This window comes from Capra hircus, chromosome 14 (assembly GCF_001704415.2).
Source record: "Capra hircus breed San Clemente chromosome 14, ASM170441v1, whole genome shotgun sequence".
NCBI classification, from domain to species: Eukaryota; Metazoa; Chordata; class Mammalia; order Artiodactyla; family Bovidae; genus Capra; species Capra hircus.
The window spans coordinates 32445952-32461504 of NC_030821.1; positions in this window are offsets into that span (position 1 = coordinate 32445952).

Here is a 15553-nt window from a genome sequence, read left to right on the forward strand (position 1 = left end):
CACCCCACTCCAGTGTTCTTGCCTGGAAAATCCCATGGATGGAGGAGCCTGGTGGGCTGCCGTCTATAGGGTCGCACAAAGTCAGACACAACTGAAGCGCCTTAGCAGCAGCAGCATACATATTCTGCTCCCTCTTGAAACTGGTCTCCTACCCCTCCACCCTATCCTGCCCATCTAGGTTCTCACAGAGTACTATGTTGAGCTCTCTGTGTTATCATAGGGGCATCTTCCATTGACTATCTATTTTACATATGGTAGGCAATGGCACCCCACTCCAGTACTCTTGCCTGGAAAATCCCATGGATGGAGAAGCCTGGTAGGCTGCAGTCCATGGGGTCGCTGAGGGTCAGACACGACTGAGCAACTTCACTTTGACTTTTCACTTTTGTGCATTGGAGAAGGAAATGGCAACCCACTCCAGTGTTCTTGCCTGGAGAATCCCAGGGATGGGCGAGCCTGGTGGGCTGCCGTCTATGGGGTCACACAGAGTTGGACACGACTGAAATGACTTAGCAGCAATATGCATGTTTCAATGCTACTTTCTCAATCCAGTCTGTCTCACTGTCTCCTTCCTCTGCTGTGTCCACAAGCCTGTTCTTGAAGTCTTCATGCCTATTTCTGCTCTGCAAATAGATTCATCAGTACCATATTACTAGGTTCCATGTATACATAGGTATTGGTATTTGTTTTTCTCATTTGACTTACTTCACTCTGTATAACAGGCTCTAGGTTCATCCACCTCACTAGAATTGAATACATTCTTTTTAAATGGCTGAGTAATATTTCATCACATATATGTACAACAACTTCTTTATTCATTCATCTGCCAGTGGACATCTAGGTGACTTCCATGACCTACCTATTGTAAATACTGCTGCAATGAACATGGGGGTACATGTGTCCTTTTCAAGTATAGATTTACTCAGAGTATACGCTCAGTAGTGGGACTTCTGGGCATTATAGTAGTTTCATTACTAGTTTTTTAAGGAATCTCCAGGGGCTCAGATGGTAAAGAATCCACCTGAAATGTTAAAGACCTGGGTTTGATCCCTGGGTTGGAAAGATCCCATGGAGGAAGGCACAGGAACCCACTCCAGTATTCTTGCCTGGAGAATTCCCATGGACAGAGGAGCCTGGCTGGCTACGGTCCATAGTGTCGCAAAGAGTCAGACACAATTGAATGACTAAGCACAGTACAATACACACTGTTCTCCATCGTGGCTGTATCAATTTACATTCCCATCAACAGTAGAAGAGGGTTCCCTTTTCTCCATATCCTCTCCAGCATCTATTGTTTGTAGATTTTTTGATGATAGTTATTCTGACCAGCGTGAGGTGATACTCATTGTAGTTTGCATTTCTCAATATATTTGCATTTCTCAAATAATGGTCAGTGATGAGCATCTTTTTGTTGTGTTTGCTGGCCATCTGTATATCTTCTTTGGAGAAATGTCTTTTAAGGTTTTCTGCCCATTTTTTGCTGGGTTGTTTGCTTTTCTGATATTGAGTTGCATGAACTGCTTGAATGTTTTGGAGATTAATCCTTTGTCAGTTGTTTCAGTTGCAAGAATTTTTTTTTCCCCCATTCTGAAGATTGTCTTTTCATTTTATTCATGGTTTCCTTTGCTGTGCAAAAGCTTTTAGATATAATTAGATCCCATTTGTTTATTTTTATCTTATTTCCATTACTCTAGGAGCTGGGTCATAGATTTATGTCTTTAAATTTTTATTATGCTGTGAATTATGTCAAGGAATGTACTACCTAGGTTTTCCTCTCAGAGCTTTATATTTTATGGTCTTACATAAATCTGTAATCCACTTTGAGTTTTTTTGTGTGTTTGGTATTAGGAAGCATTCTAATTTGATTATTTAATGTGTAGCTCTCCACATTTTCCCAGCACCACTTATTGAAGAGCTATCTTTTCTCCAGTGTATATTCTTGTCTCCTTTGTCAAAAATAAGGTACCCTTAAGTGCATGGGTGTATCTCTATGATTTCTATCTTGCTACATTGATCTGCATTTCAGTTTTTGTGCCAGTACCATACTGTCTTGGTCCCTGGAGTTTTGTAGTATAGTCTGAAGTCAGGGAAGTTGATTCCACCAGCTCCATTCTTTTTTCTCACGATTGCTTTGGTGAGGTTATTCAAGATCTTTTGTGTTTCCATACAAATTGTGAATATTTTTGTTCTAGTTCTGGAGAAAGACATCATTGGCAATTTGATAGGGATTGCATTGAATCTGTAGATTGCTTTGGGTTGTATAGTCATTTTTAACAGTATTGATTCTTCCAATTTAAGAACATGATATATCTCTCCATCTGTTTGTATTGTCTTTATTTATTTATTCATCTTTTCCATCAATGTCTTACAGTTTTTCTGTGTACAGGTCTTTTGAGGTAGGTTTATTCCTAGGTGTTTTATTATCTTTGATGCCATGGTGAATGAGATTGCTTCCTTAATTTCTCTTTCAGATTTTTTTGTTGTTAGTGTATAAGGATGCAAGGTATTTTTGTGTATTAAGTTAGTACCCTGCAACTTTACTAAATTCATTGATTAGCTCAAGTAATTTTCTGATGGCATCTTTAGGGTTTTCTATATATAGTATCATCTTGTCTGAAAACAGTGAGAGTTTTACTTCTTTTTTTTTCCAATTTGCATTACTTTTATTTTTCTCTTCCCATTGTTGTGACTAGGACTTCCAAAACTATATTAAATGATAGGAGGAGAATGGGCACCCTTGTCTTGTTCCTGATCTTAGTGGATATACTTTCAGTTTTTCACCATGGAGAATAATGTTTGTGGTGGGTTTGTCACATATGGCCTTCATTATGTTGAGATAGTTTCCTTTTATGCTCATTTTCTGGAGAGTTTTTATCATAAATGGGTGTTAAATTTTCCTGCATCTATTAAGATTATCATTTTTTTTATCTTTCAATTGATTTATATGCTGTATTACATTGACTGTTTTGCATATGTTGAAGAATCCTTGCATCTCTGGGATAAACTCCACTTGATCATGCTGTATGTTTTCAATGTGTTAAAAACAGTCTTTTAATTTAGTTTCCAAGAATTCAACCAAAAGCGGGCTATATTTTATCTTATCAACAATTGGGCTTTGCAGACTGAACTCAGTGTCACATAAATAAGTAAAACACAAGAGAGTTTTAATGTTATGTGCTTTCCTTCTTTGATCCTGTGAAGGGGTAAAACATGGTACTCCAGCATAATGGCTGGATTTTAATATCTCAAACCTGCAAACAAGGGTGGGCCATATGCTGAGGACAGGGAAGAAAGCTAGGCTTAATATTGAAAGCCAGTGAATCCCCCAGGATCTGAAACTCATCCTGCCTATTCAAATGAAGAACAATAATTTGAACAAAAATTTATATAATAACAAAAAAATCTTATGACATAAAGTAGATGAATTTCTTGCTTCCTCAAGCAACCTTAAAAAGATGATCAATGGATGCAAATTTCAAGTTTCGATTAAGTATAGTCCAGATATTCACTGATCAGACATGATTCAGAAACCATGATGTTTCCTTGTAAAATTCAGCTTTCTATTTCAAATGTATTGTGAAAAGTCAATTGGGTTCTTACATTTCAAATATGGTAATTGTATGTAATCAAACAACTACAATAAACAAGTTGCCAGTACTTGTTTTATCCATAAGTCCTAAAACGTTAAACCAACAGAGTAGCCGATCTAGCAACAAGAAAAAATGCCTCACTTGCTACTCAGTAACAAGTGAATGAAAAGCCTGGATTCTCAACAAGTTTTTCCAAGGAAAACCCAGCCTGTTCAGGATTTGGGAAATTTCACCTGATTGAATGTTTGCAGTGAGCACTTGAGAATCGAGCTTACTTCATTCATCTGAACTATGAAGACTGAAAGTTGAAACCAGGTTTCAACATTGGTTAAATATTTGCTATTAAAATATTCTTGCCCAAAATGGTAAGCCTGGAATAAATAACTAGATTATTTACTACAGGAGTCTCTATAAAACTATTTTGGGGGCAAATAGTTTCCTCATTTGGGCAAAAAATTTATTTTCAGGACATTAGATTGGCAACTTGGCCATAAAGCTTGCTTTTCAAACAAATGTTCTACTTATCAAAATTTGTTTCAAGATCCTTGCAATACTCAAGTCTTATGGCATGAAATTTACCCAACTCTAATCAGTTCCCTGTATTTAATATGTCTTAAACTATTTGCTATCAGATTCCAAAGCCAAAAAATATGATACTAGTTTTCCTCTTTCACTTAACATATTATTCAGACTTTATCAAGCTGTTATTCCTTGCTGTAGTAGTTTTAAGAACCTCAGTTTTGCTTGAACCACATGTAAATTCTGGTGGACTTATTTTGGGGAAGATGGGGAGTAACCAGTTGACACAGTAAATAATAATAATATTATAATTGGTTTATTTGATAAACAACCAGTAATGCTATTGGTGTATAAAGAGATAAATGAAAATGATGAATACTTAGTTTCATTCACTAACAATGTTTTATCAATTTTTTTCTGATTTATTATAAATATTTCTCCTGAGGTTTCATAGTAAACAATACAACTTAATTTTATTTATTCTTAATTTGGCTATTCTCTGTAATTCTAAAAAGCGAATTCCTACTTTTCTGCATTTAACTGTATTTTTAGTAAATGAACATCAAAATTATATTTGTATTGAATATATTAAATATATTAATAACAACAGTGTATTTTAAACCTTTATTTAAGTTCACTAACCTTAAAACCAGACCAAAAAAGAGCACCCAATGGGCTTAATTTGTAAAAAGAAAGATTTAGGTTGCAAAAAAATCAACAATTTTCTGACTTAGAGACAAGAAGTATAAAGAATTATCGGAGACTCTCCCTTTCTAGAAATGCCAATTATCCTGGATGTTCTCAGTGTGCTAAGAAGGTTTCCTGAGGGGTAAAAAATATTTTCTAAGGTTTTTCAAATTTTGCATTTCTATTGTTTGCAATAAAGTTTAATTTTGACATAAGGAATTCTGTATTTCCTTGGACAAAACATGCATGTGAGAAAACACAGATATATATTTCACAATATTGAAACTCTCAAAATTCTTGCTGAGATAATCTTTTCCGAATGAACCACCCTTTTGTATTTGCTTATAAATTTGAATTCTTTTATTATTTGTATAAATTTAAAATGAATTCAAAGACGGAAGGTGTCTTAGTTTAGGTTACTGTAACAGAATACCATAGACTGGTTGCTTAAAAAAAAAAAAAACAAACAGACACTGATTTCTTACAGTTCTGAAAGATAAGAACTTCAAGATCAAAGTGCTGGCAGATTTCAGTCCAGTAAGAGATCTCTTCCTGGCTTGAGGAGAGTTGCCTGTTTGCTATGTCCTTAAATGTGGGAAGGGAGGAAGAGAGGCAGAGAGAGCACAGGTCTCTAGTCCCTCGTCCTCTGCTTACAATGACATTAATCCCCTCATGGGAGCCAAATCCTTATGACCTCATCTGAGCCTAAATACCTCCTAAGATCTCTACCTCCAAAACCATAACATTGGAGATCAGGGTTTCAACACATGACTTGGGCTGCGGGAACAAAACTTCAGTCTAAACCCAGTAATAAATGGGTTACATGGGTATCATCTCAACAATTTTCAGGAACTGCTGCTTTCATAATTGTAGCCATATTTCACATCTCCTCAGCACACTTGTTCCATAGACCATACCCTCATCATTATCTTTGTTTCTACATCTTCCTCTGAAGGTCTTTTTTTTTTGTTTCAGTGTGTGATAATGTTTATTGATTTATTACCTTACAAAAGATATGTTCTATTCTAACTGCTATCTAAGTGATATTTCTATTTTGGAACAAATTTTAAAATGCAAAATCACTTCAAAACATAATGAAATCTAGTGTAAAGACCTCAACTTATTCTTTTATTTATTTATTTATTTGGTATTTCCAGTGCTTAATAAAATACCAGGTCTTTAGACAATATTGAATATATAGAGTAAATATTGAATATATAACATAAGTATACAGTGAATAAGTGAATGAATAAATGGGTAGATGTCTCATTCATTTTTGATTTCTTAATACAAGTTTTACCTACAACACTACATATCTACTAAATCGGATCTCAGTTAGGTTATAAATTAATTCAAAGAAAGAGTTTAAGAAAATAGGTTCTGGAATGACCCAGTGAGCCACTGAAGAAATCAAAGAATAATTACCAGTAAAAAAAAAAACGTCTGGACGCAATGGAAATGAGAAAACAGTAATTCAAAATCTAGGACATGCAGCAAAGCAGTTCTAAAAGGGAAATTTATAGTGATACAAGCCTATCTCAGAAATGGAGAAAAATCTCGAATGAACAACCTATATTTACACCTAAAAACCTAGGAAAAGAAGAACTAACAAAATCCGAAAATCAGAACAAAAAAAACCTAAAATACAGCCAAAAAATAGAAAAAGATCAGTAAGAGCTGGTTTCTTGAAAAGATGAACAAAATTGATGACACTTTAACCAGACTCATAAAAGAGAGAGCCCAAACAAATAAAATCAAAAATGAAAAGAAATTACAATCAACACCACAGAAGTACAAAGGATCATAAGTGATTATTATGAACAATTATATACCAATAAAATGGACAACCTACAAGAAATGGACAAATTCCCAGAAACATATGATCTCTCAAGTTTGAGCAGACACATAACCAGTAATAAAAATAGAATCAGCAATAATAAAATCCACCAGAGAGGTGATCAAATGGCAAAGTAGGAGGATGCTGATGTCACCTGCCCCCATGAACACATAAAATATACATCTATGTGTGGACCAATTCTGACTGAAAACAAACTGGAGACTGGCAGACTCTTCTCAATCAAGGTTGTAAAGAAAGATACACACAGAGTCGGATAGGAAGGGAAGACAAGGGATCAAGTAGGGACCCACACCCCCAGGAGAGAACACAGAGGAGGAGGGGAATTACACAGGCTCTGAGATACTCCTTGGAGAGATAGCAGTTCAAGCCACATATGATCAAGTGTTGGCAAGGTTGTGGAGAAAAGAAAATCGTCATTCACTGTTGGTTGGAAAGTTCATTGATACAACCACTATAGAAAACAGTATAGAGTTATTAAAAAATTAAAAGTAAAACTGCCATACAATTCACCGATTCTATTCCTGGATATTTATTCTAAGAAAAGGAAAACACTAATTTGAAATGATATATGTACATACCCCTATGTTCATTGCAGTGTTATTTGCAATAGCCAAAATACAAAAGAAGCCTAAGAACCCATCCGTAGATGACTGGATAAAGAATATGTGGTGTGTGCGTATGTATATATACATATATATACACATGTGATGTGTGTGTGTGTGTGTATATATATATATATATAAGGGCTCCCCTTGTGGCTCAACTGATAAAGAATCTGCCTGCAATGCAGGAGACATGGGTTCAGTCCCTGGGTTGGGAAGATGCCCTGGAGAAGGGGAAAGGCTACCCACTCCAGTGTTCTCGCCTAGAGAACTCCATGGGCTGCATAGTCTGCAGAGTCCCAAAGAGTCGGACACGACTGAGTGACTTTCTCTTTCATATATATACGTATAGATATAAAACTAGAATGAAATATTCACATTTGCAAAAACATTGGTGAACCTAGAGGGTTATTATGCTAAATTAAATGTCAGAGAAAGATAAATACCATATGACTTCACTTGTATGTGGAATCTAAAATAAAATAAAACAAATAAGCATAACAAAACAAAAACAGAATCACAAATACAGAACAAATGGGTTACCAGAGGGGAGGGTGGTGGGGGAGATGAGAGAAATAAAAGTCGCTCAGTCATGTCCTACTCACTGAGATCCCATGGACTCTACAGTCCACAGAATTCTCTAAGCCAGAATACTGGATTGGTAGCTATTACCCTCTCCAGGGGCTTTTTCCAACCCAGGGATTGAATCCAGGGTCTCTCACATTGCAGCCTGATTTTCTTTACCAGCTGAGCCACCAGGGAAGCCCAAGAATACTGGAGTGAGTAGCCTATCCCTTCTACAGCAGATCTTCCTGATCCAGGAATCAAACCAGTGTCTCCTACATTACAGGCGGATTCCCAGCTGAGCTACCATGGTAGCCCAGATGTAGATTAAGGGGTGCAAACTTTCAGTAGAAAAATAAGCAAGTCATCAGTATGAAACAGTCAGTGTGGATACTGTAGTCAATAGTAATGTAATATCTTTGTTTTGTGACAGACGGTTATTAGACTTCAAAGATAAAAGAAAAAATGTTCTGGAGTCAACCTATTAGATATTACTCTGTCACTTAAGAGCTGCCTGACTGTGAGAAATTTTCATAAATTTTCTGAACCTTAGTTTCTTGACACATGGAGTTAACTGGGGGACTTAAAGGATAAACAGCAAATATACTAACACTGATACTAATAGATAAAGTGCATCTGGAAAGTAGAAAAGATAATTGCTTCACAGAAAGTTCTATAGAGTCTTTTACATTTTTTCCAATAACAGATAATTTGAGATCTCTGTCATTATAACCCCTTGTAAGAATTGGTATTATTGACCACTTCTAATTTCTGAAACCCCTTTTCTCTATTGTCTTTAGTGACACACTTTAATTCACAGGTAATGACTGTTTCATTTCCAGACTTCTAATACGGTCTGCTTAAATACTAAAAATACCATTTTCTATCTTCAGAATTCACCCTTTTCACTTCCTTGATGATTACAACCACAATCTCTGCTTTCAATTATTTAAATGCCAATGAACCAGTTAACTTTAAATAAATAAATAAATAATAAATAAAACCTTTATCTTTACTTAAGATCTTTTTTACCAGCCAGAACCAGGAATTAAATAGTATGGTAACCTTCTCCACTTAGATGTTCCAAATATGTTTCTCTTTTTTTTTTTTTTTTTGGCATTTATTTATTTATTTTATTATTCAAAATGTTAGGAAGTTGCTGCTGCTGCTGCTGCTGCTGCTAAGTCGCTTCAGCCGTGTCCGACTCTGTGCGACCCCAGAGACGGCAGCCCACCAGGCTCCCCCGTCCCTGGGATTCTCCAGGCAAGAACACTGGAGTGGGGTTGCCATTTCCTTCTCCAATGCATGAAAGTGAAAAGTGAAAATGAAGTCGCTTAGTTGTGTCTGACCCTCAGCAGCATGAGCAATTACGGTTGGAAGGATGCAAATTGATCTCTAAACCCCATCCCAGACATGCCTAGAGGAGCTCACAGATATGCTACAAACTAACCAGAGGAGCTTCTCTAACTTCAGAGCATGTGCCCTAAACACACAATATATACAAACTAACCACAGGGGTTTCCTCAGGTCACATTAGACCTCTAGGAGCCCATAAGGGTTCATAAGTACTCCATACACATATACATCTGATTATAACAGACTAAATTATGAGAAGACATACACAACAGAGCCTGTTATTATGTAACTTGCAACTGTCAATCGGCCTTGGGCATAGGCCTGTCTGCATTCCCTTTCTTGATTGGTGTCCATTGTTTCAAATTTTTGTTGCCCTGAGACAAGAACTGAGGGGAAATAAACCAACCTGACAAAAGGAAGCAAAATCACCATTTCTCTCAAAACTTCTCTTCCTTTTTTCGCTAACTGGACAAATAACTGGGCTTCCCTGGTGGCTCAACGGTAAAGAATCCCCTTGCGATGCAGAAGATGCAGGATACCCAGGTTCAGTCCCTGGCTGGGGAAGATTCCCTGGAGAAGGGCATGGTAACCAATTTGGGTATTCTTGCCTGGAGAATTCCAAGGACAGAGGGGCTTGGCAGGCTACAGTCCATAGGGTCACAAAGAGTCAGACACAACTGAAGCAACTGAGCAGGAGCAGGACAAATAATTGTCTTTCCTTATCAGGCAGAGCCTTTTTTTTGTTTGTTTGTTTTTTCTCTCTCTGATTTATGACACATTTTGGGAGACATAGAAGCCCTCTTGTCTACCCTTAACCTTCCTTCTGGTAAAAGGTGCCACAAATTCCTGGCTTATTCACAGATTCTTCCCATTTGTCTCTGGTGTACAATGACTCTGAAAAGTGAGAATTATTGTAATTCTCTTAAATAATCTTTGGTTCTCTCTTTTCCAGTCCACTTCCATATAGAGCATGTTAGTTCATGTCTCAACTTTTATCTTACTGTGTCTTTATAGTAAATCTGGAATGAGTACTGTGTTTCCTCTAATTTTGTTTGTTTGGTTTGTTTGTTTGTCTTCGTTTTGTTTTTGTTTTAAGTTGCCTTGGCTATTCTGCTGCTGCTGCTGCTATTAAGTTGCTTCAGTTGTGTCTGATTCTATACGACCCCGTAGACGGCAGCCCACCAGTCTCCCCCATCGCTGGGATTCTCCAGGCAAGAACACTGAAGTGGGTTGCCATTTCCTTCTCCAATTCATGAAAGTGAAAAGTGAAAGTGAAGTTGCTTAGTCATGTCTGACTCTTAGCGACCCCATGGACTGCAGCCCACCAGGCTCCTCCATCCATGGGATTTTCCAGGCAAGAGTACTGGAGTGGGGTGCCATTGCCTTCTCCAGCCTTGGCTATTCTAGCTCCTTGAATTCCTATATAAATATTAGAAACACCTTATTAATTTCTACCAAAAGGAAAGCCTAGTAAAATTGTTCCTGAAATTGAATTTAATTTATAGAACAACTTAGAAAGCACCAACATCTTAACAATATTGAGAATTAAGATCCATGACCAGGATATGTATTTCCATTTTTCACAAGTCTTTATTTCTCTCAGAAATGTTATAGTTTTCAGAGTAGAGATCTCAAAGTATCTTCTGCCAAATTTATCTCTAAGTATAACACCTTGGTTGTTATTGTCAGTGACATTACCTATTTTATTAGGACTTGAGATTTTTTCATCCTAGTATTGAGATGCACAATTACTTTTTGTGCGTTGTTATTGTTTAGTTGCTAAGTCATGTCCACCTCTTTTGCAACCCCGTGCACTGTAGCCCGCCAAGCTCCTCTGTTCATGGGAGTTCCCAGGCAAGAATACTGGAGTGGATTGTCACTTCCTTCTCCAGGAAATCTTCCCTACCCAGGGACTGAACCCATAGTCTCCTGCATTGGCAGGTGGGTTCTTTACTGCTGAGTGACCTAAAGTCTCTTTACAATTATAGAACTTTACACAGTTTTTAGGGCTTTCTACATCGCTGACAATGATATTTAAAAATAGACTTTTTGCTTTTCAATCTGTGTGCCTGTAAATTATTTATCTCACCTTATAGCACTGCCAGCAGTGCCAATACAATATTTACAGTATATTGTGGAGAGTACTTTCCCTGCCTTGTTCTAAAATGGAGGGAAAACTTCAGTCTTTCACTATTAAGAATGATGTTAGTTGTCGGTCTTTCATAAATATCTTTGTCAGGTTTAGGAAGTTTCCATATATTTATAGTTTACTGAAAATTTTTATTATGAATGGGTGTTGAGTTTTGTCATTTTTTCTTCATATATTAAGATGGTCACAGGTTTAAGTTTGTAAACATAGTAAAATATATTGATGGATTGTTAAATGCTTTTTCTTGTATAACAGAATAAATTAAATTGGTCATGATATATTATTGTTTTTATACATTGTCAGATATAATGCACTAAATCTTAAGTAATACTTGTCTCTGTTCATGAGGAATATGTGTCTATGGCTTCTTTATACTGATGTTTCTGGTTTCTTGTCAGTGAAATACTAGTCTCATAAAATGAGTTGGGAAGTTATCCCTTCCCTTTAGTTTTCCTGAGGATTTTGTGTAGAGTTGGTATTATTGCTTTCTTTAATGTTTCATCATTGATGACATCTGAGCCTGTCATATTCTACAGGAATAGGAATTTAACTAAAAATTAAATTTCTTTAGTAGATAGTGGGCTATTCAGGTTATTTTTTTTCTTCAGTGAGCATTGGTAGTTGGAAAATTGTTAGAGAATACTGCCCATTTCACCTAAAATTTCAGAATAATAGACAAAAATTTGATTCTCTTATTAACCTTCAAATTTCTATATCTGTGGTCATCTTTCTCACATAGCCCCAATATGGGTAATTTTATTTTTATTCATTCTAGTTAGAGCTTTATCAGCTTCATTGATCCACTCAAGTGTTCATATTCTGGTTTTATCTATGCAATTTAAAAATTATTATTATGTTTTCCACTTTGATTTCTGATTTTATCTCTATTATTTCCTTGTTCTGCTTACTTTATATATGTTATTCTTCAACTACTTTAAGGCAGAAGCTTAAATCAATCCTATGACAACCTGTCTTCATTTCAGCTTTAGGAATTCTAATGCTGTAAATTTCTTTTTCAGCACTGCTTCAATTGAAGTACACAAGTCTGATATGTCATGTTTCTATTATATTTCATTCTGTACTAAATGCTTTCTATTTTCCCTTTTCATATTCTGTTTTGTCCATGTATTGTTGAGACAAATGTTATTTAGTTTTGAAAACACTTGAAGATAATTCAAGTATTATTCTGATCTTGATTTCTAATTTAAGTCCATTATGGCAAAAAGACAATTCTTAGTTTTACTTCATTTACTTCATTTGAGTGTAATGAGAATATTTCATTGCTTGAATATGACCTATCTTGATAATTGCTGTGTGTGCCCTTCAAAAGAATGTGAATTCTGCTGTTACTGGTTTGAGTGTTCTATAAGTAATGCTCAAAATTCTCCAAGCTAAGCTTCAGCAATACGTGAACTGTGAACTTCCTGATGTTCAATCTGGTTTTAGAAAAGGCAGAGGAACCAGAGATCAAATTTCCAACATCCACTGGATCATGGAAAAAGCAAGAGAGTTCCAGAAAAACATCTATTTCTGCTTTATTGACTATGCCAAAGCCTTTGACTGTGTGGATCACAATAGACTGTGGAAAATTCTGAAAGAGATGGGAATACCAGACCACCTAACCTGACTCTTGAGAAATATGTATGCACGTCAGGAAGCAACAGTTAGAACTGGACATGGAACAACAGACTGGTTCAAAATAGGAAAAAGAGTACGTCAAGGCTGTATATTGTCACCCTCCTTATTTAACTTATATGCAGAGTACATCATGAGAAACACTGGACTGGAAGAAACACAAGCTGAAATCAAGATTGCCGGGAGAAATATAAATAACCTCAGATATGCAGATGACACCATCCTTATGGCAGAAAGTGAAGAGGAACTCAAAAGCCTCTTGATGAAAGTAAAAGAGGAGAGTGAAAAAGTTGGCTTAAAGCTCAATATTCAGAAAACGAAGATCATGGCATCTGGTCCCATCACTTCATGGGAAATAGATGGGGAAACAGTGGAAACAGTGTCAGACTTTATTTTGGGGGGCTCCAAAATCACTATAGATGGTGATTGCAGCCATGAAATTAAAAGACACTTTCTCCTTGGAAGAAAAGTTATGAACAACCTAGATGGCATATTCAAAAGCAGAGACATTACTTTGCTGACTAAGGTCCATCTAGTCAAGGCTATGGTTTTTCCAGTAGTCATATATGGATGTGAGAGTTGGACTGTGAAGAAGGCTGAGCACTGAAGAATTGATGCTTTTGAACTGTGGTGTTGGAGAAGACTCTTGAGAGTCCCTTGGACTGCAAGGAGATCCAACCAGTCCATTCTGAAGGAGATCAGCCCTGGTATTTCTTTGGAAGGAATATTGCTAAAGCTGAAACTCCAGTACTTTGGCCACCTCATGTGAAGAGTTGACTCATTGGAAAGGACTCTGATGCTGGGAGGGATTGGGGGCAGGAGAAGAAGGGGACAACAGAGGATGAGATGGCTGGATGGCATCACTTACTCAATGGAGGTGAGTTTGAGTGAACTCCAGGGGTTGGTGATGGATGGGGAGGCCTGGGGTGCTGCAATTCATGGGGTCGCAAAGAGTCGGACACGACTGAGCGACTGAACTGAACTGAACTGAACTGAAGTTGTCTAACAATACTGTTCAAGTTTAAACATCTTAATAATTTTCTGACTGTTTGTCCTTTTGATTATTGAAACAGTAGTATTAAAATTTATAGCTATAATTGTAATTTATTTGGTTTTTCTTTTCAGCATTATAGGTAACGCCTTGAATCACTATTCTTTCAGTATACTAACATAAGTTTAAGATGTTTACATGTGTTGTGCTGTGCTTAGCTCCTCAGTCATGTCTGACTCCTGCAACCCCATGGACTGTAGCCTTCCAGGCTCCTCTGTCCATGGGGATTCTCCAGGCAAGAATACTGGAGTGGGTTGCCATGCACTCCTACAGGGGATCTTGGTAACCCAGGCACTGAATCCAGGTCTCCCACATTGCAGGCAGATTCTTTACTGTGCAAGACACCAGGGAAGTAACTCTAGCTTGAGTTTGATTAGCATTGGCATGGTATATTTTTTCATCCCTTTATATTAAACATATATTTCTTTATTTTTAAAGTCTTATTTTTTAATGACAGCACACGGTTGTAGCATACTTGAAAATTCATTCTAATAATTGATGACTTTTGATTTAAGCATGTTGACATTTTACATTTAATTTAATGAGTGACATGCTTGATTTAAAAAATCTACCATCTTTTTATTTGTTTTATAAATGTCTTACCTGTTCTTTGTTCACCTTGTCTTCATTCTTATGAATGAATTGATTTTATGATTCTATCTCATAACATTTTTTAGTTTATTAGCCATATCTCTTTATTTTATTTATTCTTGTTGATTGTGTCTATAGTATGAATATCTCCTCTTCTGCCCTTTGTGGTATTATTTACATATATTTTAGTTTTCTATATATTATGAACCAGACAGTACATTGCTATTATTGTGATTTCAAAGATCAATTTTGAGGGGACTTTCAGTTTTTGAAAAGGCAGGATAGATAATGCTTTTCCATAATCCTCTTATTAAATTCATCTAAAAACCCTGGCTATGTACAGTATATATGTGTATAACTATGTATGTACGTATAAAGATATGTTTCTGTAAAATATAACACAAAAATGAACACTGACCTTATACAAATAATCCTCACAGTGGATCACAGATTTAAATGCAGAACAAAAATCACTAAAACATTTAGAAGAAAATATTGAAGAAAAATCTGGGATCTAAGGCTTGGTCAAGAGTTCTTAGACCAGATGCAACACAAGTATGATTCACATAAGTAAAAATTGATAAACTGAACTCATTGAAATTGATTATTTTTCTTCTGAGGCATCCTTGTTAAGAAGATGAAAAGACAAACTATAGAGTGGGAAGGTTTATTTCAAACCATATATCTTACAAAAGACTTTTTATTTATATAATAATACTTAAAGACCTCTCAAATTTTAAGAATTAAAAAAAAGATAGCCCAATTAGAAAATGGGCTAAATATATGGAATAGGTATCAGACCATATGCAGATAGAAAATAAACACATTAAAGATGTTCAACATCACTAGCCATTAAGGAAATTCCAGTTAAAGCCATGATGAGATATCACTATACAAATCTTAGAACATGTGAATTTATTTTTTTAATGACAATAGCAAATGCTGGTGAGG